This window comes from Scomber japonicus, chromosome 7, assembly GCF_027409825.1.
Source record: "Scomber japonicus isolate fScoJap1 chromosome 7, fScoJap1.pri, whole genome shotgun sequence".
NCBI classification, from domain to species: Eukaryota; Metazoa; Chordata; class Actinopteri; order Scombriformes; family Scombridae; genus Scomber; species Scomber japonicus.
In genome coordinates this window covers 4,787,809-4,813,386 of record NC_070584.1, presented here as the reverse complement: position 1 = coordinate 4,813,386, position 25,578 = coordinate 4,787,809, and positions in this window count along the sequence as shown.

The window sequence follows — 25,578 nt, the reverse complement described above, 5'->3', positions numbered from 1 at the left end:
TGGGAGGCACCGAGCGCCATATCAGCACGCAGCTCAAACTCTATTGGCAGGTGAGCAGGACAGATGGGCGCTCAACGGACGAGTGTGTGCATGAATGATTATTGGTAAAAAAAAAAAAAAGGACTTGCAGACCGGCACCCTATCAATCAGGACTGTTTAGCAACCTCCGGCTACTGCAGAGAAGTCCCTGCTAAAGTGTTTATAATGAACCCGGCAAGGGCAAGGTGAAAGTGTGTGTGTCGGTGTCCAGACCACACACACTTGAATGAACCTTAAATATGGAACAGTTGAGGGTATGGTCCATATATCAGTCGGTGTGTCATCACATCGATACCTGACGCTGGCTTTTTGAACTCTCTGACCGCCGCTGTGGAGAAACTAATGTCACTAATTAGGCAGTTAGCAGGTGATATCAATATTATAACATGTATGGAGGAAAGAAAAATCAATACATCAGCTTACATGTTTGGACTAAAGCAGAAGATTGCTGTCATAATGTACAAATACCCTTAGCAAAAAGTAGTATACTCTGAGTTCATTTTATGAATTATGCTTGAGTGTAAGTAAAAGCATATCAAGTATAGTACGGACCATGTACTTGTAGTGTACTAGAAAGTTTACTAATTTAATACCTCTTCGGACTAAATTGGAACACTTTTAAGTTTATAAGTACACTTTAAGTATACTTTATAAGGTCATTTTAAGATTACAAAAGTAAACTTTAAGTATACTTTATAAGGTCATTTTAAGTTTACAAAAGTATACAACAAGTACACTCATCTATATACTACTAGTGTACTAGGTATATACTTCTAGTCCACATTTTAGTTTATTGAAGTATACTTAAAGTATAGCACAAGTACACTCTTCTTTATACTGCCATTGTACTAGTTCTATACTATATGATGTTGAACATATGTTTATAACAGGGGTAATACCTCAAAGCTAATGTGTGGAGTGAAAAACATTTTTATTCTGATAAATTAAATGTAAACACGAGTCAATGACTTGACTTTATTCTGTATTTGGATCAAGATATACTAAGTATTAGTACTTTGTGGCAGAAAGAAGTAAAAAGTATACTAAAGTACAAGTATAAGCTTTAGTATTAAAGTATAAGTGTAAGTCTTAGTATTAATGTACTTAGTCTTAGACTTAGTCTTAGACTTTTCTTTATACTTTTCAGTATAAGCCAAGTATACTTCACTATACTATTCTTAAGTTTATAAAATATAGTATATAAAAGGTAAACTTCAAGTATACTGCCTCAGCTTTAGTATAAAATAAGTATACCCGTAGTACACTTGAATAAACTTCTTTTTGCTAAGGGTACAAGCCTGAAAAAGTCAACATTAAAAAGTCATTTTTAAGTGTTTAATATAATTATGAACTCCTCAACATGACAAACTACTTGAAACTAGAAAAAAAGGGGCGAACTTTCTGCCAAACAACAGAAGTGAGCTCTCTTATGATAGAAACTGCAGGTGGAAACACTTCCAACTGATTCAAATGTCTTCAAATGTTAATTGTTTGCGTGTAACATGAACGCTTCCAGCAGCTGGAGTGTCAGCCGGAGTCAAAAGCACTGAGGTGTCATTTCAAGCGTCAGAGCTCACAGCTATTGAAATCAGCTCAAGTATCACAGCTGAAGCATTTTGACATTTCAGTTTCAAGGTGAAGCCCCCTAAGCAGTTGAATTATGAGCGCGTTCAAGAAACACCAAGTAGTTGAAGTGACAGCTGGAGAGTAACGGATGAAGAGATGAAAGCAACGGAAATGTAAATGATAAAAAAATTGTAAATAGTCAGAAGTGTCATTTGGTAAGAAAGCACTGACTTCAAATCAGATTTTCAATTCAATTTCATTTGAAGTCAGTTAAATTGACCTCTCAGTGAAAATTAGCTTCAATTAAAGGTTGCTGGAGAATGTAGAATCATCTATAATGTAATTTTCCCTCCAGTGTTGTCATGGTAATATAATGGAACATATTTTCCAATTTTCCTTGTTTTTCATGAAGGAAACAAACAAAAGCATAAGACTTGTTTCATCCAGTGCTCCATTTTTTTGTATTAAAAGCCCTTGAAGTCCCTTTGAATACAATTCTCAAGAAAACCCAAAAAAGTACCGGTACTTGAAATAATGAATTCTTTTTTAATGTATGAACACAAAAACCTCCAAAAAGAAAAAAAGCAGCCTTAACAAATACACATTTAATTCAACACAAACACAGGGAGCCTCACAATAACCATCCTTTTAAATGCCTTTCATGAACTCAGAGTCTCTCTATGTTTTTTAGGCGAACCATGTAAAAACCAAAGTCCTGTGAATGAAGAATATCACACAGATGAAATGGATTCCTCCACCTGTGCAGATCTCTGTTGTCTGAATCTGTAGTCTCTTTCCTTCAGAGCTGAGACGTTGATTGAAGCGCAACATTAAGGCAGACATTAATTTGTTGTCCTCTGGATTGATCGAACGTGTGAGAATGTGTCATCTGATGAAAGGCCGACATTAAAACTATTCTTATGATTTGGTCGTCGCTGTAATTTTGTGAGATGGCCATTTGTCATGAATACTGCAGGAGAGCTGAAAATCAATCATTTCCTGGAGTAACAGTGTGAAGCTATTAACCATAGCAGACGTCTCAGCATGTAAATATTCCTGCTCTGACTGAATCAGTACACATGAGTGTGCTGCAGCCACACTGACTGCTGATAACACTAAATGAACAATATTATCAGTCAAATAACCACCACAAAATAGCAAATGGTATGTGAGGTGTTATAAATATGTATACCGTCACAGTCTGTTCCATATGGTTGGGTCAGGGCTAATATTAGAGCTGCTTTATGGCAATTTAAGATGATTTTTTCATAAACCCGATCTGTAAGGTATTTAGCCTACTCATCATTCCATCTGGCTATTTTACATATTCATTTTATCATGTCAGATATATTGAACAAACACTAAATATATAATCACATTATACTGTATTGATATTGCTGCAGGATTCAGACGTGAAGGTCATAAGCTAAAAACCATCACAATTGAGCCAGACTTATTTCAAAGACAAAAAAACTAAAAGGGGAATGTAAAATTATCATCAGTTATGTTGTTAACATCCATCACAGTTAACAGATCCACTTCCAGCCTCTGCTCTGTTATTCATAATAGTAGTGGGGTACTCACAATTGTGAAATAAAAGGATTTAATTAAGCCTGTCATGATAATTATTTTTATTGGACAATATATTGTCTCAGAAATAATCACGATAAACGATATTATTGTTATTTAAAGATCATTTTATACCACTGATATAATGATAATATAATAGCATAATAATGCAAGGGGGGATGGGAATGGAGAGTGGGTGCTATGCTTCTGTGAAAACACAGACTGCCATTATGGTTCGGGACAGAGTTATTTACCTTTAATTTGTACACAGTGAGGAATGAGGCAGCTACTCGCTTAGCCAATGTGACATGAATAGCCTCTTAACTGCTAATTTGAAGTGTGGCAATATTGAGCTAAAAAAATGATCAAAGTCATGTCCATGTATCATATGATAAGTCCATATATAAACATGATGATGTTGATAGTTACGTTATTGTACGATAAGTAGATAATGAGATTATTGTGGCAGACCTAGGTTTAATTAAAGTAGATAAGATGTCAGGTGTTATGATCTGGCTCGAGTGGCCAAAACAAAGGAGACACACCATGGCAGCCTATTAACTAAATATATTTATTCAAGTCAAAATGAACCAAATTAGAAATTTGCCTAATTCTGCCTAATTAATTTAATCAAAGTAGGTGGTGTGGACGTCGGTGGCATCAGTAATGTAAATGCTGGTTGACAGGTGGGTGAGGGGATTGTGATGCAGAGAGTAAAAATAACTATAACTGAAACAACACGTTGGAAATCAAACCAAACCAAGAATGGTGGCTGTGGGGAAAAGCAGAGTGGAGAGCTTACAACACAGCCTACAATGAATAAATGAGAAAGATGGTTCTCTAATCAGCTACAGAGCACTGGGTCCAGGTATCCTGAGTTACTGCAATCAACCTCAGCTCATTCACCTGCAAGGGTGAGAAGACTCTGGCTGTGTCCGAAATCACTCCCTATTTACTACATAGTGCTCCACATTTACCCTCCGTTTTATTTCTGTGTCTGTATGCTGAGTGTGTAAATAAATCCACTATATAGAGCCCTCAAATATTCCACCATGGAACAAAAAAAGTAGTGTCCATGACATGACATGAAATTGAAACATTTCATGTCATGGTATTTACAATCCAATACACTATTACTAAATAAAGAACAAACTGTGTTGGGCAGCAGTAATTTACCATACCCCACTTTTTAAATTGACCATCATAATGACAACGACTCACCTTAAAATGTGACTCACACACTAAATACATAATAAAACTTAATTAAACTCTCATATACATGTTTATACTATTTTAGGACAAATATGGTAGTTGGATCACCTGAAGCTGATGCTTGTAGTGTGTGTTCCTCTGGTCATAGAGAATCTCATTTATTTTTAAAGGCAGCAACTGACAATAGTTCATTTTGTGAGAGTGTCATTAAATGAAATGGATTATTTGTGTGTGTGTGTGTGAGAAACGAATATACAGAGAAACGAATATACAGACACAAAATCAAGATGACTAGTGTCTTTGACTATGATTTTATTATATCTAGCTGCATTTTAATATGTTTTTCTTTGTCTACAAACATGAAAAAAGCAAAAGGCAACACGTTTTATTGTCTCTCAGTCATTTATAATTAACATACTTTAACTGTGGCTTCCTTTTGAGGATGTAAACCTTTAAATAACAGACCAACTCAAGGTTTTTTAAACAGGAGAATGCATTTGTTAGGGACTATTTTCAGCGGTGGATGAATCCACATTCTGTGTAGTAGTTGATGTTGTCAAATACTGTGTCCATCTCTGTGACTATCATCTCGGCGATCTCGACGGCGAGTACTGCCGCACAGAGTTCGAGCCTCGGGATAGTCAAGCCAGGCTGAGGGGCCAACTTTGCCTTCCCGAAGACAAAGCCAATCTCAGTCTGCTCTTGGTGGCTTGTTACCTTGATGTAGGCCACAGCTGCTATTGCTTTGACTGATGCGTCTGCGAAGACACAGAGTTCTCTTCTCAGAGCACCTGAGGTGGAGAAAGACGTATAAGGACGTGGTATCTGGAGACCCTCTAGATCTTGGAGCGACTGTTTCCATCGAGTCCACTCGATCTCCATGTCTTTGGGAAGAGGTGAGTCCCAGTCCTCTGCTTGCGTGGTAAGTTCCCTGAGTATAAGTCTCCCATGAATCGTGATGGGTGCGAGGAACCCTAATGGATCGTAGAGGCTATTCACAGTTGAGAGTACCCCTCTGCGGGTGAACGGCTTGTGATCGTCTTCAATCTGAAACGTGAAGGTGTCTGTACGCATGTCCCAGGACAATCCAAGGCTGCGTTGGATGGGCAAATCATCGACGAAGAGATCTCGGCTGTTGACGTCCTTGGATCGATCTTCGGACGGGAATGCTTTGATGACTGCAGGTCAATTTGAAGCAATTTTGTGTAGCCTGAGGTTAGAAGCTGCAAGCATCTTCTGCGCTCGCCCAAGAACGCTGATGGCTTCTTCCTCTGTGCTGAAGGACTTTAAAGCGTCGTCGACGTAGAACTCACGATCGACAAATCTTCTTGCGTCGCTGCCATAGTCAGCCTCGGCTTCCTTAGCTGCCCGTCGCAAACCGTACACTGCAACGGCAGGTGAGGGACTGTTCCCGAAAAGATGGACCCGCATCCTGTAGTCCACGATGTCAGAGGTAGGGTCGTTGTTCCTATACCACAGGAAGTGGAGAAAATCACGATGTTCCTCCTGCACGACAAAGCAGTGGAACATGTGTTCGATGTCAGCGGTGATCGCCACCTGCTCCTTCCTGAACCTCATAAGAACACCTAGCAGGCTATTATTAAGGTCAGGGCCGGTGAGCAAAACGTCGTTGAGCGATACTCCCTCACATGAAGCGCTGCTGTCGAAGACTACACGGATCTTATCCGGCTTCCTCGGATGATACACACCGAACAGGGGTAGATACCAACACTCTCGTTCAGGCTGTAATGGCGGTGCAACTTCTGCGTGTGCCTTTTTGAGCATCTTCTCCATGAATTCTAGGAAGTCAGCTTTCATCTTCCTCTGGAGGTATCCAAGTATGACAAGCCTGCGAGGTAGCCGTCCTCCTTGGCTAACTCCATGAGTCTCTGCGGATCCTTTGTTGTAACCTTTGGAAAGTTTTCTAGTTTGTTGAATAGAGCTTGTTCGACGGCCTCTGGCGAGCCGTATATTTCGTCGAGGCGCCCCCATGCCATGTACAGTCCAGTGGCTGGATTTCTGATGTTGACTGTTTTTATTCGCCTAACTTGTTCTGCCGACTCTTTCCCCAGATACCTGGTGAGGAGGTCGAGTTCTTCTGCAGCGGACATGTCTAGATTGGCGATAGCATTTAGAAACGATGATTTCCAGGCCCAATAGTTCATTGGTTGGTCATCATATGTGGTGAGGCCTGATGTCACCAGGCGGTTGCGAGCAAGGTATTTGATGAGGTCTCCAGTGGATGCAGAATCATCATGGCTAGCTCCATAAGACGTCCTGTGGACAGGCTGGTGCGCAGGAGGTGAGAGATCCTGTTTAAAGTTCTGTTGCGGACGTCTTCCACAAAGCTGAGGATCTGGAGAGAAGTTAAGGGACTGATTGAAGCTTTGCTGTGGCGGTGCCCCACTGGTCTGAGACGCCTGAGGAAGCAGGTGTGGCTTAATGTCAGCAGGAGCAGCAGCTTGCGTTTGACTTACATTGAGTGGGTGGGCTAGTGAGGGAATAACATTGAGTGGTTGAAGAGGTGGAAGATGAAGCGTTAGCGAAGCGTTGTCGTTCCCTCTTTCAACAGATAAACCCCTGCTGCATAGGCTGGCTTGTGCCGACACGTAGGCCGCGACACGCTCGTCTTTAACAGATTGGTGAACCTGGCTGTTAGCCTCATTGCGTACTTCAAAGCCCATATCTTGTAAACCGGCGACGAGAGTATTAGCTTCTGCTATGGCAGCATCCTTTTCTTTTTCCTCCTTTAATGCATCAAGATTGGCTTGAATACGTGCTTGCTCTACTTTAAGTTCAATTTCCTTTTGTGAATGTGCCGCTCTAGCTTGCGCTGCTTCGGCTTTTGCCTTTGCTTGGGCGATGGCCATGTTAATCTTTGTGCTGGACGATGAACTAGATGAGTGACTGCTGCTTGAGCGTAAAGCCTCAGATGGATTACCTCCATTTCTTCTTTTACTGTTGCTGCGCTGTGACATTGTGACTCACTGCGTTTTCAATATCAGGAGAAGGGAGCTAACGTGAAGCTGTCTCGAAGCTGTAGTGTTAGCCGCTTATCTCTTGTTATTGCGTTGCTCCGTAGAATGGCAATCTTTGCGTCCCTCGTTAGCTGTATTGCCGTCTTTTCACTGTCATGGACTAGGTTCCACTCAGCTTAAACACACCGAAGAAACTCCAGGAGACCGATGGTTCATTTCCATGAAGTTTTACTTGGCATATTGTGAAACTGCAAAACAGTATACAAAATACAATTAAATTCCCATGCTAACAACAGCGTAGCAAACTAGAGCTAACTGAGCCTAGCATGTGTTAACACAATGAGCTAATGAAGCTAGCTAGGCCTGCTCATGCTAATTATCATCTTAGCTGCCTTAATAATGAACAACAATAACACTGTGACTTATAACTCAATGTTACACAATAAAATACTTACAGACGTTGCCTGAGCCAAAGGGAGAAAAGAAAGGCGAGGAAATAAAGCTGGAGACTACTGCGAGATCACATGTGGCTGATCACTGCATGACTGCTTCCTACTTCCTGTTTTACCCAGAATGCACTAGTGGGTGCTATGGTTACAGAGTACACAAATAAACTGTTTAGCTGAGATAAACTAACATCTTAAAACATAATATTAACTATATTTTCAGGCGGCATGACACAGTGCTTTACTGAGTATTTCTGGCAGCAGGACAGTGTGTGTAGGATTGAGTCAAGATAAACTACAGTGTGTGTGTTCATGGCAATGGAGGAACATGTCAGCCAGTGCAGCAGTGTGTTTCATTGATGAGTTATGCACAGTTTTTGAACAACAATGGAGCTCTAAGGCACAGAGGAATAAGATATATCAAGCTCTGATACACACTAAAATACTTGTTAGTGGAAAAGTTCATTGTTAGTTCTGGTCTAACCCTAACCCTAAACCTTATAAATCACTTGAACTCTTGGCTGGACATATTTTTATTTTGAATAAATTAAGATACTCAGAAAGTTAGTAAAGTAAATATTTGTATTATAATGGATACAGAAAAACAACAATTGTCATTAGTTCAAATGCCTAAAACATGTTTGTGAGGAGTCAACCAGTGACATTGTTTAACTATGATAAAATTAGGAAAGATTGATTCAATTTGTGGTTACAGCATTGAGTGATAAGCTGAGATAGCAGAGACAGCAGTAATCTGTTAGAAATGTACAGCAGTGATGACATCATTATATTCGGTGGCAACCAGTCATTGTCTGAAATTGCACTGTTCTGAAAAAGTCTTAGTTTAAACATTCCCTCCAGACAAGTTTTAAGACATTTTAAAACTCTGAATACTGAATAATAATTTGTGTCTGATATGGTTTTTCCACAAAAAAGTTAAATGATCTTGTCCTTAAAATTACATGTACTCCTTCATCATTAAATATTCCAGAATCTGTAATTATGCAAATCATTTTCACTTCTAAAGTTTTCCTGCTGAACACATGATGACTGGTTTGGTACAATGTGTTAGAGGATATTCTGGAGTGAGTATGCACAAAGTCACGTAGTATAGGAGGAGCCAAAACATTTCAACAAGAAATAAAATGCAGCGATCACTAATTCGGAATAAACTTTGCGACAGGTATCATCCTCTACGAAACAGCTTCTGTCAGACTGAGCAGGTGATACAAGGCAAGTTTGTTTTTGGATGTGACTTTCTCTTTTAGTGCAGAAGTAAAGCCATCATTTTTGGCAGCAAATCAGAGCTTCACCTGCCTTGAAAAAAAGAAAGAGCCAAGCAGAGTAAAAAGAAAGTCCTCTGTGACAGAACTCAAGTTCAGACTCGTTTTGTCCTCTCTGTATATAAGGACAAGGGAGGGGGAACGGCGACATCTCCTCCACGCTTCCACCTGGAACGATGCCCCTCTCTTTGTGTTTGTGACTGTTTTTTAAGGATACGCGCCCCCTCTCTCTGCGTAGATGTGTGTGTTTTCGCCATCCGAACCTCTTCATTTGCATTTGCTTGATGTGAGATAAGTGCAAGGAGAGGTTTTAGTACACAGCACATCAAGAGATTTCTGGTTTCTGCTCTTCTCTCACACACACAACCCCCCCCCCCCCCACCTCCTCCCCATCTCCATCCCGAGCGTGTTCGAAGATGCAGTGTATGTGTGTGGGTGCAATGTGATGTGATGCGAGCATTCAGTTTGAGGGCTCTTCATCTTTCCCGCTACCACCAACATCACCATCAGAAATCACACTCTTCCTGGCCTTTGCTTCAGATTTCATTTCACTATATTGAAAAAAAAAAACAGCCGGATATGCTTCTGTGTGGAGCATCACTCCTCTTTCACTGTGTTCATCTTTCTCCTTCTAGCATCAGGCATCTATTTCAACACCAGGAAAAGAATTTCTCATGTTTTCTCTTTGCCCCGATCCACCCAAGATTTATTTCCTGATGTTTGTACACTGTCAGTGTGAAAGAGGAAACGCATACAAACTTGCCTCAGCTGTTCAATTCCCTGCAGTGTGGATGGTATGGACGAGCAATACCACTAACATTTGTAGCAGTTCTTCAGATTTTTATTCCCATTTATCTTTTATTTTTTGTGTGCAGTGTTCAGTATGAAGAAAAAGGTCAAATTCTTTAAAGTGAGCTACAGTACATGACAGAAGTGAGCCGGGATGACTACAGCATGCTGTATGAAAAAGTGTCATTTGTTAAAAGCTTTTCTAAAATGCTGCTATTGGCCCACATGAAAGAAGACTTCTGAGCTGCGAGTGAACAGAACATGGACTGAATGCTTTGTTGTCAAGCCTGGATCAATACTGCCAGGGGCTTTTGGGCACTGCTGAAGCACATTCTACAATATTATATTATTTTATAATAATTAGATAATGCTGCTGTCAGGTGGAAACCACATATCTCTATATATTATGTTTTGGACATATTAGATTTCTGACAGTAACCTTAATTATCAACATCAAGAGAAAGGCTCAAGCCTTGTGTCATTTTATTGTGGAGCCTGACAATTTAAAAAAGTGCCCCCCCCCCATCATTGACGGACCCTTTACTACTCAGGGGGGCACTTTCCTAGATTGGTAGATCAAGCCATGTTTGTTGTTAAGTACATAAAAAATTGACAGCAGATGGTTAAGGTTTATTAGTGGCCCTCAAAGGCAACATGACCCAACAGTATGATCCTACAATGACCCAACAGTGTGTTATGTGTATAGATACAGTATCTTCTTCTCTGTAGCTTGCATCTCTCCTCACAAAAAACATCCATATGATATTTTTAAATATGCATTTTTGGGATTTTTGCCTTTAACATGGCATAGAGGCCAACAAGAAACAAATATGGGGGGGCATGACCTGCAGCAAAGGTCCCTTGCCGTAATCGAACCAGGCACACTTCGATTACAGTATGTGGCAGGTGACCACTCGACTACCAAGGCGCTCCCAAGAATCTCTTCTTGACATTATTTAACCCCTTGTGGTTCCCAGTTCAACTCGTTTAACTAGGTATACTTCACATATACTGCCACTTCTACACTCTATTATACAAGACATAAATATCAAGATTGACCCTGGAGCCATGATGGCACCCTGAACCAGAAAGGTGGAGGCTGGGGTGGCGGGGTGTCAAGCTTTGCCAGCAGCAGCAGCAGCAGTGTGAGCACAACGTGGGAGTCATATTTAAAGGGGCCGCCCTCCAAGGAAAAAGAACCACTTATGCATCTCCGTCAAGTCATAGAGTCATGGAGTGGCTACTACAAGAAGATGCTCTTATAGATTAAACATGACATTGTATGGAGTGGTTCATTTCAAGGCCTCGGTATGCTTCAAACGGGGTCGTACGATGTGTCATCCAACCGCCACATCTACAGGCAATACTGCTCTGAATGTCCACACTCAAAAGGTTCACTGCAACAACTGATTTTTAATGTGTTTTGTATGTCCTTCTGTCTTCATGCCATTAATCTTACAAATGCGGACAATGGCACACACTCAATGTACACAACACTTAATCTAAATGAGGTAACAGTGCCCTGAAGCAAACTGCAAGCAGTAAATGCTTATCTGAATTAGATGTAACAATAGACAACCTCAACATTAATTTCCATAACAAGTAAAAAAAAAAGGTTAATAACATCTCATAATGACATACACCTTTTTATTCAAATTAAACAGTATCCCTCCTCATTCAAAAAGTACCAAAACAATAACATCTCTTTCACAGCAATTAAGCAAAACAACACACTGAGGAGCCTGATGTCTATCTGCTGCCCTTCAATTAACCTAAACAACACACTTGATGTGTATCTTGTTACTGAAAGTTACAGAAACTATCAGACACATGATTTCTACCATCTGAAAGAGGTTTTAGAGACTGTAGGCACTTGAAGCCCACTGTGAAGCATACTAGGACTTACAGTAATACATCACTTATAATTAAAAAGTATAATACATATTTTTCATAATATAACACTCTGCAAGGGGTCATTCTGCATTGTGATTAATTGAATTGTCATACTTTATGTATTTTTTGTTGATACAATATCTCTGCTACAGTTCAACTCCTTTTCTTAAGTGCAGAATATGTTATCACAGTGTGATATTGTTTTTTATACTAAATCCTCCTGTTGTCTTCATGTCGACCATGAAACTTTTGACCTCCCAGGTCAAAAAACCCCAGTCTGGTTTGACTTTTTATAAAACATAAGGTATAAATTATCACCCAATTCTGTTTTAGACCTTTTTAGCCAACTTCATTCCAAATTATTACCACAGCTTTTACACATGGGTCATTAACAAATAGGGGTTGGCAAGATAAGCAATTCAAAAATATATTCAAAAACTAGTTTTAAAAGCAGCATCAGGTTTGTTAAAATGTACATTTAGTATTTTTGTAGGTTTTATATCATTTGAAATGACATTTGCACCATTTTTTTAACCAAATGTAAGACTGAATGCTCCTGAAAATGTCAAATGGTGTAACCACAAAATAATGATATATTAAATATTTCATCCACCTACAGTGTATTTAAGTGGACTTATACAAATAATGACTTCATTTAAAAACATCAAATGAAAATAAATATTTTTTGCAGTATTTCTACATTTACATTTTAAAGCAGTTTTTCCAATATTCTGTAGGACATATCCTATAAACACAAACAAAAATGGATTATATTTATTCCACATTGTAGTTCACATTTATTTTGCTGTTACACCAATTGGACACTGGGTTGCATCACATCATTGACCCACATGTTTTTGGCCTTATTTAAATGAAAATGTACCTCTTTTTAGTTAACGCCTGTTGTCATGCCGAGTCAAAATTGACCTGAGCTGACAACAGAAGGGTCTAAGTAAAGGGTCTGAATAAATCTACCAACGCCTCATGTTTCTCTTTTGGCTCATTTGGGACCACTAGCATTGAATTTACAAGGTGCTGAATGTGTAAATCCTAATTTAATCTGCAGCGTCAAACCCAGGACCTTACCCCAAAGAACCCCAAACCTCACTCTGGCATACTCCTAATGAACCATGCATCTAAATCCCTGCTCCTTGTGTAGGTGAAGGTGTGCAAAGTGTTCCCCTACTTTCAGACTCTCTTAAATTCCCACATCCTTATGAGCAGAGCTTGGTACAAGAACGCCCTCAAGCTTCATTCCTCCTCTGTGTCCCTGCTCTAGGCTATGCTGTTCGAAGCTCAAACCAAAATGAAGGACACCGTCTCTGTGATGTACATGCCCAACACCGGAGCGGTTACAAACAAGGACATCAGCCAAGCAGAAGAGACCTTTGTGAAGCATCACCCTACCTTCACTGATTTCATATTCACAGGTGTGTTCCCACTCAAATCCTGCATTATCCACTTTTACTGAATCTTGCGACAGGTGGCCCAGCCTTTTTGACAAGTTGGCCAATGAATCAGTCAGCCAGTCTCTTGTCGACTCAGCCGGTTAGAGGAACCCTGCAGACGCTATGTTTGCCAGCAGGTCAGCCAAATCAGCACGCCAGTCAGTCCATCAGTGAATCAGTTTTCCAGACAGTGAGTTAGAAAAAAAAGGGGTTTCGGAGGGTGGGGGTGGTATAGCTGAGTAGAAAAGGAGAGCCGTGTAAAAGAAAGGTCTCAGAGAGCTGAGATAACAAGGCTGGCCCGAGGCCCCAAACATCTCCAACTACAAGCGGTCAGAGAGGAGAGGAGAGGAGAGGAGAGGAGGAGCAGAGAGAGGGGGATAGTGGAGAGGAGAGGGGGAGGGGAGGTTGAGATGAGAAGAGAAGAGAGGAAAGGATGACAGAGCAGGGTGAGAGTATGAGCAGGGTGTTGAACGTCCACATGTATGTAAATATACAAATATGTTTATTTGTATAGCAGCTCCACACTATTTAGGAAACATACTTAATACTTAAATATATCAGCAGCCTGTTGCAGAAGCTGTGTGTGTAGCTTAGTTTGAATGTATGGGGATTTCTACTACAACATATGAAACTTTCCTTATTAACTGTGATGATGGAGCTTAATGAGATGTGTCATTGATATTTACATCAGGAGTGAGTGTACTGCCAGTCACAAGCTACATCCTTTTATGATGACCCTTTGAAGGGGCCCCACCCCTAGGTTGGGAACCACTGTATATAGTAGTAGTAACAGTAACATGCTGCTCTAACACTGATGCTTCACTATTAATAATCTAATGATGTCATATATAATAATATATCACTACTTTTACTGTAATACTGCATACTACATCACTCATAATACTGCAGTACTTTTACTGTAATACTGCATACTACATCACTCATAATACTGTAGTACTTTTACTGTAATACTGCATACTACATCACTCATAATACTGCAGTACTTTTACTGTAATACTGCATACTACATCACTATAATACTGCAGTAATTTTACTGTAATACCGCATACTACATCACTCATAATACCGCAGTACTTGTACTGTAATACTGCATACTACATCACTCATAATACTGCAGTACCTTTACTGTAATACTGCATACTACATCACTCGTAATACTGCAGTATTTTTACTGTAATACTGCATACTACGTCACTCATAATACTGCAGTACTTTTACTGTAATACTGCATACTACATCACTCATAATACCACAGTACTTGTACTGTAATACTGCATACTACATTGAGCTCATAATACTTAAGTACTTCAACTTTAGGACTTTTCCTTGTAATTGATTATTTCTACATTGCTGTATTGGTACTTTAAAGTAAAAATCGTACACTTATCACATTATGATAATAGTGAAACCACTGCTAGATGATCTGTCAGCAGATTAAACATCTAGGTTTCATTTATAATTATATTTTGCTTTATGTTGATGTGCTACTGACCACAAATTCAAATACCAGTGATTGTGACAAATGAATGAAATCCCACAAATTGTATTTTTTTCCCTTCAAGAAAACTCAGGTCTTTCACAGTGAAGCTGTAGTGTCTTCCTCTCATGTTAGGGTGAAACGAGATGGACAATAGTAGATAGAAGGGGAAGGAGGACAAGACAGAACAGACATTTGTCAGTGGGAGAAATTAAGGTAAAAGAGAGCTAAAGGGAAGAAATCAGTGACCTGTGGACTTCTCCAGCAGACATTTGTTCTTATTCAGTCCTATACAAGTACAAACAGACATTCTAACAATACCAAACATAATGAAAATCCACCACAGCACAGCTGCAGACATCTAAGACTCCACTACAGTGGAGCCACAAGTAATTCAGTTCAGTCAGGATGTTCTTTGCCTCTACATACTCCATTATGATCTCATTTCTGGACACCTCGACTGATATAAGCAACCAGCGCTGATGAAATTCTTAGGACTCCCCACTGAAACACATGAATGCATCAACAGAGTGCTCGGAAATGGCCTCTCCACCTCGGGAATCTCCAAGTCTCCACTGAGAATTGTAATGAAATTATAGTAGGAGAGATGGCAAAGTGTCTGCCTCACAACCAGACATCATAAATCCCCCCAAATAAACCCCAGACCCTCCCCCTCCCCCCATGTCCTTTCTAGCACATCACAAATCTATTTCAACTTTTTTCTTTAATATATTAAAGAAAAAAGTGACACACACAGAGAGAGAGAGAGAGGGAGAGAGAGAGAGAGAGAGAGAGCAGTAAAGAAAACATTGTAAAATATGCACATTTACAGTTAATGACTGGCATTACTAGCTGCATCACTTCCACAGTAACAGTATCATTTGTATTGTAAAATATTGTAAGTTTTAGCTGTATGCTGCTGTAGATTACAGTGTGATCAGCACTCAGTTAATGTACACTTTGATACTAAAGAGTTTACTAGAGCTGAATTAGAGAGAGAATTGGATGATGATGAGATGATTAATTGCTTAGTTGCCAGATTTTTTCTGGCATAGACTCCTTTATTTAGCAGTAGACAGACAGGAAACACGGGAGGGGGGGGTGACATGCAGCAAATGACCTCCGGCCGGGATTCGAACCAAGGTCCGTACATGGCATGCACTCTAACCACTTGATCACCTGCGCGCCATAAATTTGAGTTTTGCAAACATTTGCTTTTCTATACATCTGGGAGAATTCAGGCAAGCTGCAATGGTACTTATAGTTACACTGAAAAAAGTGACTTTTTGGTGCAGTAAACTCTATTAGAGTAAGTGTCATAATTTCTACCTTGTAATTTTAAGATTCAGTAAGAACTAGAGTTTCTTAAAGGTTGAATATGTAGAATATTTATTAAAAGCTATATTTTTTTAAAAATAATACAGCCACGGGCCGTTTTGAGGGGTACAGAATGAAAGTATTGCTTTTCCATAAAAAAAAAATTTAGTCTGAATTAATATTTTTAAATTTTTTTGACGGGTTCGACAATGACGTTCTGACACGTTCTGTGTATATTGTACCAGCCAGTTAGCGGCCAGAATTACGGGTTGCCAGGGTTGTCTGTTGTTCCCGGCGCAGCTACTGTAGGCAGGCACTGGGTGAAATGGAGTTGTAAACAAGCAGAGCCGTGTTGGACTTACTAAAACCAGCGTTTTTTGCTCTCAAGTACAACTTTTCATCACAAAACTTCGAAGGTAAGACAGAATATCTGTAAGTAGCTGTAAATAAGTGGTTGTTTACCTTTGTATTCTTTGGCTGCTGGTTCACTGAGTTTTTAGCGCAATAATAGTGGTACTGTGTACTCGGCAGGGTCTTAGCTTTCATATGAGATGCTATTTGTTTGTGTATCATGAAGTATCAAAACGGTAGCAATGGAAATGTGGAGAGTGGGTTGACTTTCTGACGCTATTCGGATTTTGATATTTGATCATTAATATGCTTGGTGTTTGAGTTGTGTTTGGTGTGTGTAAAAATGACGTGCTTGTAGTGGAGTTTCTCCTATTTAATTTGATGTGCAGTATGACTGTATTGCTACATAATTAGGGATCATCCCTATGTTCCCCGGGTCCTATGTTCCCCGGGATGATCCCGTCTACAGTTAGCTGAGTTAGCCGCCGAGTTAGCAGCCGAGCTAGTAGCTGAATTAGCAGCCGAGTTAGCCGCCCGAGCTAGCAACCGAGTTAGCCGCGATCGGGGAACATAGGACCCGGGGAATATAGGTACGCTCCCCAGGTTTAACTGCTACTCCCACTGGCGTTACAATGTAATGTACCTCGGTGGTTTCAAGTCAGTTACAGCAAAGTCCTTCTAAGGCAAGTCATCTCACTCTGCGGCAAAATTGGCCACGCCTCCGGGCAGCTATTTGGCCATAGGAAGACCAACCGGCTATCTAAATGAATAGGGAGAAAGCTCCATTTTCCGAGGTCTAAGGGACATTTGAAATCAAGATGAAAATCAAACTATAATCGCTGAAAGGGTTTGATGGTTTGGTATCAAATTAACGTTTTAAAAGCCTTTTTCCTTACAGGCATCTTGGACTGCGCATGCGCAATACTTCACGACAGTCTTCATTTACGGCAGGCACTGACAGCAAGACGTCATCTTACGCTCACAGCAGAGACAGGAGTTTGCTCACAGTCAACTTTCCCAGATCATGCCACAATTTTGGATAAAGCATTACAAAATATATGTACACAAAGTAGTATAAACTGCTGATCATGTGTTTTAAAATGTCGCTGTTGAAAATGACTTCCAAGTGTCGCAAAAAACGTGGCCACGTAGGACCAGCGAGATGATTGGAGCAACGGCACCAGAAGAGGCGGGACATGTGCAAACACCGGCCATCTTGGCGTTACATAGTTTCCCTATGCATTTCAATGGGAGATTTTTTCAGTGATATGTCTCCTCTTATTATAATGTCTCTGGTTACAGCGAGGGTATGTTCGCTTCCTGTTTTCAAAATAAAAGCACCAACTCTATCGTTATGGTTTTCTTAATAATAAAAGGCAACGGGTGTTTTATTTTGTGAAAATGACCGGAAGTGCGTTACTCGCTACGGCTAACTTGAGTGGCTCCGAATTCGCAGGAACAAAACTTTAAGCAGATGTTATTTGGACAAATTAGCGTCACATTGTGGATCTAAAGGGCTACTTTCTCGCCTAAAAATGTTAGACATATGGATAAAGTGGTATATTTACAGAGTTAGAGCTAAAATAAAATCCGGCACCGGACCTGGCAACCCGACTGCTGGAATTACTTTTTGGTTGTTGTGACTACGATCTCGAGACATTAGATGGCGTTAGAAGCTCATTCTACATATTCTACCTTTAAGTAAAAATGAACATTTTATTAACGTAGTACATGAATTATGGGGGAAGAGTAAGTTTTACTTCGGTTTCCTCATACTATTTAAATGTTTAGTAGTTGTATGTACATAAACCTAGAAATACTACATAAACTTTATGTGCAGTGAGAGTTCAGGTGTAATGTTCCTTTAGAATGACGTAACTTCCTGTAGGACCTGCTGGAAAAAAAACAAATGTCCGACTGAGGGGGTATTATTTTACTCAGGATTCATGTTTTTTTTTGTGATCAACTTTTTATTGTCTTTAGTCACATGAGTTATTTGTACACATAATACATTTCCCAAGGATTTCACAGACAATAGCGAACAAACTAATCAAACAAAGAACTATGTACATACCACCGTTGCCTTGTAGAATTAAAGAATAAAAGAATAAGATAAGAAAAGAAAAAATATATTTAGAAATAGAAATGACAGTACCATAAGTTTTCCAGGTAGACTAAATATACATACATACAAAAACAAAATGAAACCAGAATGAAAATTCAGACGGATATTACATCAAACCTATGACTACATGAACTTCCTGCATATATATAGGTAGACTCAGTGAGTAGACTTTCAGTTACATCAATTACTGGTATGAGATAGAGTGTGGATCTGAAAGAAAACCAATAAGGGTGATCCAGGCCTCCACAGAGGATGCCCGGGCCTTGTGAATTACAGCCAGTGATTTCTCTATAAGGGCGATATCTCTGAAGTGGTTAATCCATTCTTTGACTGACGGAGGGTCGGTCAAGAACCATGAGTGGATAATTGTCTTTTTGGCAGCAGTTAAACCTGCAAATATGATCTTCCTGTGAGCCAGCCGTGTATTATCTTTAAGAACTGAATCATCATTAAGCAACAGCATACTAGGGGGTTTAGGAATTGGAAATTTCAAAGCCTTTTCCAAATTCTTAGTCACATTATCCCAAAAATCAGAGACTGGAGGGCATTCCCAAAATACATGAAGATAGGTACCTAGGGTATTTTGGCTACACTTAGGATTCATGTTTTTGTAGAATCAGTTGTTCATTACAGGTTCTACTCGCAAATAAATCTGTCATGTGTTAATTGTTTTATTTACCTAGACAAAACAAAATGTTAATTTATGTTTGTTCATGATACAGTTTATTTCTTTCTAAAGTCTTATTAAAATGTTTTTCTATCTATCAACAGGAAGTAAATCAGACACATTACACACATTGCCATTATCTCATCATTCAGGCAAGTAGAAAATAATGTATGCATGATATGATATTGTTTTGTTATTTTCCCTTATTCATCCATTATAACGTAATATTAAAATTGTGACTGAATATTTTAGACCATTGTTTTAATACCACTATCCACCGCCTCTTGTGATATGAGATGGTCATGCAAAAGATGCAATTTTAGGTCATCAAAACATTTAGAGCTCATAAAACATTATAGGTTGAAGCATCCACACACTGGTCAAGGCCGGTCACTACCCTGCTTGTACTCAGATTGTCCTTGTTTATTTAAAAGTTGGGGGGCACTTCATGCACATTTGTCTAGAAATCATACACAGACTCAACAGTCAGGGCAGATAGTTTCATTTTCGTGTCTTGTATGTGATTCATGTAGTTTTAACACAGAAGCAATATTTTGAACACCTCTGGACTCATCTGAAAAAGCACGAAACTGTTAATTGTGTTTTTAAAGATTGTGACTACAGTACGAATATATATTCAACTTTTGCGTCACATAAAAGTAGGAAGCACAATCCTCACTGCATTGAAGATTTTAAAAATACTGTATTCCAGACACATTCAAGTCAGGTAAGTGAGGTAACAGAGGATAGTAGTCTGATTGAAAGTGAAGTTAAACGTTAAACATTCTTGAATATCTGATTATTATATTTCTGTAATGAATGTTGAAACTCTGTTTCAGAGGGTTGTACGTTTTTCACTGCATATTTGAAAAGCACTATTCCAGATCTGTACTGCATGCACAAAAGTATTGGGACACCTGCACAATCTAATGCAATATTTATTTCCAGTACAACAGCTTTGCCAGCTTATACTTTTGTTAAGCTTCTACACGCTCAGTTTTTATTTACATTGTCAGTAAGGTGATAATTCGACTTTATGTTTATTACTGAAGTTGTGGTGGATGGTGCCGGTCTACCATTATAGCGCATTATATTGACAGTGTTCCTAATATTTTGCCCCAGTAGTGTATATTGGATGTGTATACTGTGTAATACTGTCTGTCTGTTCTTTTTATGTCAGTCATGCCAATGTTACATTCATGGCTGCCCCATTAAAAGATTGGGCAATTCAATCCACAATAGTAGTGGATTTACTTTAATTAATTGCATTGTAATATAGTTGTGTGATATGTGATAAGTATATATTAAATGCATAGAGTATTGGTTACATTTATTTGGTAACATTTATCAAAAGAAAACTGGCAGTGATTACCTCATTTTAGTGAGTAATGTAACGTAATGCAACCAAGTAAATTAAAATGTCAAGCACAAGAAAATAATTAAAATCTACTAAATTACTTCATAACAGTGAATACTACAGATATATAACATTTACTTAAAATTTTGAGTAAAATGATGTTCCTGCCTATGAAAAACAAGTAGACTTTACTTAATTTGTTTAAATAAATATAACTTCAAACTTGGATGTAATTAAGTAAATGTTACTTAATATCTTCACAACTGTTATGTTTTATGGTAAGTAAAATTTACTTGATACTGGCAAGTGAGTGTTACTTGATATTGAAGCATTAAATTTTACTTAAATCATTTGCGTGCAAATACGATATATTTTTTAAATAAATCCTATGAGTTGTTTTTTTCAGTGTATCTATTTTAAGTCAACTATAAACCAATTATAATGCACACAAAAAAGATGTGCCTTGAGATTTTTTACTTATAATGTACTTGTATACTTGCAATGACTTTTTTAAGCACTGATTGATATCAAATGGTTGTTAAACTATTTTTAAAAAACTAAAATATTTCTCTGTCATTATTCCATTTTACATTATGTCTTCTGTTTTCATTTCAATTGGTAATGTAATTTATTGTATTAACTTATGTATCAAGCTACTAAGGAAAGATCATTATGGTATGTACATGAACTGGCATGAAGATATATTTGGTTCATAGATGAAACTCATGGAATTTTTTTACATAGAAAGTGATTACGATTATTTACTATTAATTAATACTTCCATCTACGTAACATCAATCGTCTCCGTCCCTCACGTTCACCAACCTGCACCGCTATCCTGGTAAACACCCCGATCACATCCCGTCTGGACTACTGTAACTCTCTCCTCTTTGGTCTTCCGCGGAAATCTATCCACAAACTCCAACTGGTACAGAAAGCAGCCGCTCATATCATAACCAGAACTCCCTCTATTGAACACATCACTCCTGCCCTGCCGCAACTTCACTGGCTCCCTATCAAATCCCACATTGACTTTAAGATTTTACTCCTCACATTCAAGATCCTTCACAACCTGGCACCATCATATCTCTCTGACCTTATTCACATCTACACACCTTCTCGAACTCTTCAATCCTCCTCTGCCAACCAGATCTTCGCCCCATCTGCCAACTTAACCACCATGGGGTCAAGAGCTTTCAGTCAATTTGTCCCCCGCCTATGGAACTCTCTCCCACCTGACATTCGCACTTCAGACTGTCTCCACCTTTAAATCCCGCCTGAAAACGCACCTATTCAGAGTGGCCTACTCTGTCTCCCACTGACTTTGCAATCTTCGTTCTTGTTTATTTATTGTATTAATGCACTTTGTAGTCATATTCATATTTATTCTTTATCTTTGCACTAAATGTCTGATTTATATTGTTTGATGTACTGTTGTTGTGTTATATGTGCCTTGTAAGGTGACCTTGAGTGCTTTGAAAGGCGCCTTTAAATAAAATGCATTATTATTATTATTATTATTATTCATAGAAAAATAGATAGATGATACACACAATCTCACACAATCAAATAAATAGATTAATAAATATCATAAATATAATTTAAAACTGTAAAACTTGCATTATAAATTGCAGATATTGCCATTGAATGTGCAGTTTAAATGAAAAGTGTCCATTGTGCATAGCATAGACGGGGATTCATTGTAGACAACTACTGTGGTAACTCTCCTATAATGGTCCTTATTGCAGTGCAGCTAAAGTAGACTGACTGAATACACTTTGTGTCACCAGAAGTTTGTGCATAAAGTGTGTAGTGATGTCCATATGTACATACTTATGATACATATTGCTGGAGGTGATACTTCCAGTCTATCGCCAGTGTAGTGCAAGTAAAAGTGACATTATGGAAAGATGGAAGGTTTGGGAGTTTGAGCAGCTAATCCAGTGGCATTAGGACACATCCAGTGAAGCATGTCAGCCAAATCCATGGCAGGATGCTCTACATTTGATGTAATCCCATGTATTCCGTTAGCATTTGGTCTCTCAGTACCTTATACAGTAGCTGCTACAGAGCCAATGAGTTCCACACACTCACACTCACTTCTTTTCAAGCTGTGTTATCCTCTCAGTTAGTCACTCACACACCATGAAACTTTGATACTTAGGGCTCTTAAGTAAAGTGTCCAGAAAGTAAGTTGAGGCAACTTCTTCATGTCATTATAGCATCTTTAATAGTTTGAGGATGTGGCACCAACCTGTCATTTCCATGTTTTTGTATTAGTTTAGTGCTGCCTTGACATTGCCAGTTAAGCTAGTGAAGGAAGTGATCAAAAGTGTGGCTCAAAAACAGGAAGTTCAACCAAGTGTTTACTTCCTCATTCAAAAATAAGAGAGAACGCTGTTAGCACTAAGAAATGCTAACAAATAATGACCAAGAGCCTTTTGAAATAAAGTTTCCAATTTTGTCTGGAGGGTATGCTAATTTTTCACACCAATAGAGTTAAATTACCACTACAATCGACATCTGTCATGAGCTTCACCATCGTATTGAAAAACCCAGTCATTTAGTTGTCATTTCAACAATTACTCTAACTGAATTGTTGTATGAAAAAAGGCTAGGACTGAGATGAGAGCTTAAAATGACGCAGCTCGAAGTTCCCATAAAGGTCCATTTATGCTCGATGTTAAATACGGATCCGGATACAGACGGAGCCTTCTGTCGGTGCTCTGCGTTCTTTTTGTCCGTATTTCTGCACGTTTCCATAAAGGAGCAGTACCACCGGAAACCATGGGGGGGCAGTGTTGCTGTCTACCCGATACATAGCTCTAGTGAGACACGAAGAAGAAATAACAATGGAGGAACTTTTTGAGGAAAGGTTGTGTGAGTTGGTTAGAAACTTTAAACATATCGTTTTTGTCTTTTATGCAAGAGGAACATTATCAATATCTCCTCCACAGTCACCATGTTTGTTTTTTGAGGTTGTTGTTGTCATACACTTTTGACTCTGTGCTGCCCCCTGGTGGATGTTTTGGTTAACATCCATGCCAACGTAAAGGATGCATGGAAGTATGTGAGCAGTGACGGTAACATCGTTTGAAAAGGACAGATACATTTTCATACGTACGTTGAGCATAAATGAGCCTTAAGGCTGCGCAGTCATGTTCAAAATCAGAATTGACAGTAGTTTCCTGGATAATAGCCATGTCTGTATTCATTTCGCAGTAACATTTGAATACAATATTATATTTTGAAATATCAAAGTTAAAGCCTGTGATAATAATGCAATTTACTCTGGAATATTACACTTGCATCTTGGAAATAATTTACAGTGTAGGTCAAAAAGTTTTCCTCAACTTCACTTCCTCTCCTTCACTCCTTTGCACTGTCCTCCAGACCTTAACATGAACTTTCTCCTCAGGTCCGATTTATCAAACATTGAATTTCTTCTGTTATCTAGTTTCTCCTCTGAGTGTCTGCCTGAGCTGAATTTCAATCCTCCAATGATTTTTTTCTTTTTTCTGAAATTAAGTGAGGTGCACAGTAGTCAGGGTAGAAAGAAAAAAACAATATTAACATCAAAGTGGGGTTGACAATGACATGGTTTTAAGAATATGTGTTTACATTGATTTGGTTACTCCTTTTCTTCTATCCTTGCATTTCTATTGACTTTTTAACAATTGTCCTCAATCCACACTCACTCTCAGCATTCTCAAAGTGGCGTTTTTGCCGTAGGCAGCTGTTTTCAGAGAAAGAGCTCAAAAAAGCCACTGTACGCTGTCTTGTCAGCACCAAACGGTAAACAGACATGGATAGCTGTAGACTAGTTGGCAAATATTGTGGAGCATTTAGCATAGAGCTAAAAGAGTGAATATTGGACATTCACCAGGTGGACAGAAACTTCAAATTAATTATAATGTTGCTCCATAACTGCTAGATGTAGAAAATGTCAACTTAAAAGATCATATGTCAGTGTTGTGTTCACAACTGGTTTCTGCTGCCACCAAGTGGTCGAAAATCAGTTAATGCAGGTTTAAGGTTTGGGGATGATTGTGGTCAGGGTTTTTAAAAAGCAGTTAGAGGGCTTCTGTCACTTGAATGTAAGTACATGTTTTAAGGGAAACTTCATAAAGAGCTGATCCTGTTCTTTTTCTTGGGAGGGCCCTCTCGCATTTTGAAATCAATTTCCAGCATTTACTGACTAAACAATAAACAACAAAACAAACTGATTAACAAAGAAAAAAAATTGCAAAATAATCAACAGCAATGAAAAAACATTTTTAGTAGTTGTAGATGTAAAATGTTTACACAGTTTTGGTCTGTGTTTTGGTCTCCCAATGAACTCCAATATGCACTCTCCTCCGGCTCTGGTTTCGGTTCTTTCCGACTCCTATGGGAAATATCTCACAAGTATTTGCATCTGCCTGCTGTTGCTACAAATGAGACGTGCAGTGAGAAATGAAACTATAAAGTTGTGAACCATAAAACCAAAACAAATTCAAGTTTGTGTTCTATTTCCATTCTGTGACAATCCAGCTGTCAGTGACATGAATATGTTGTATGAGGAATCTATTGGTGTCCTTCTAGTTGCCCTGCTTGGTGCAGATTGTCATGATTTTCCTTGAAATGAAATTATTTGCTGCTTTAAATACTGTGGATATCACACAGCTACAACTGCAAAGACATCCAGGCTTCTATAAAAATGACTATGTTTATCATCTGAAAGGCTTTCTTCATCTTTTTCTTTCAATAAAACATCAAAATAACTAATGTGGTAGCTTGACAAAGGTTTATTAAAATTGTTTATATGCCTTATGTTTAACTTGACACAAATAATATGTTGTAGAGTGAAGAGAGGTAGGCATGCCCTGACTTGCTTCATAAATAAGCGTCAGTATTACACTGGGAGCTGTAAAGTTCACTGCTCACATTAAATGTTAATGTAGTGGCCACACTGCAATAAGCAGAGCTTCGTTCCCTTCGGCGAATCAACATGTCTGACTCCTGAAATACGTTCAGATCCCAACTCTTTCCTGCCCTGAC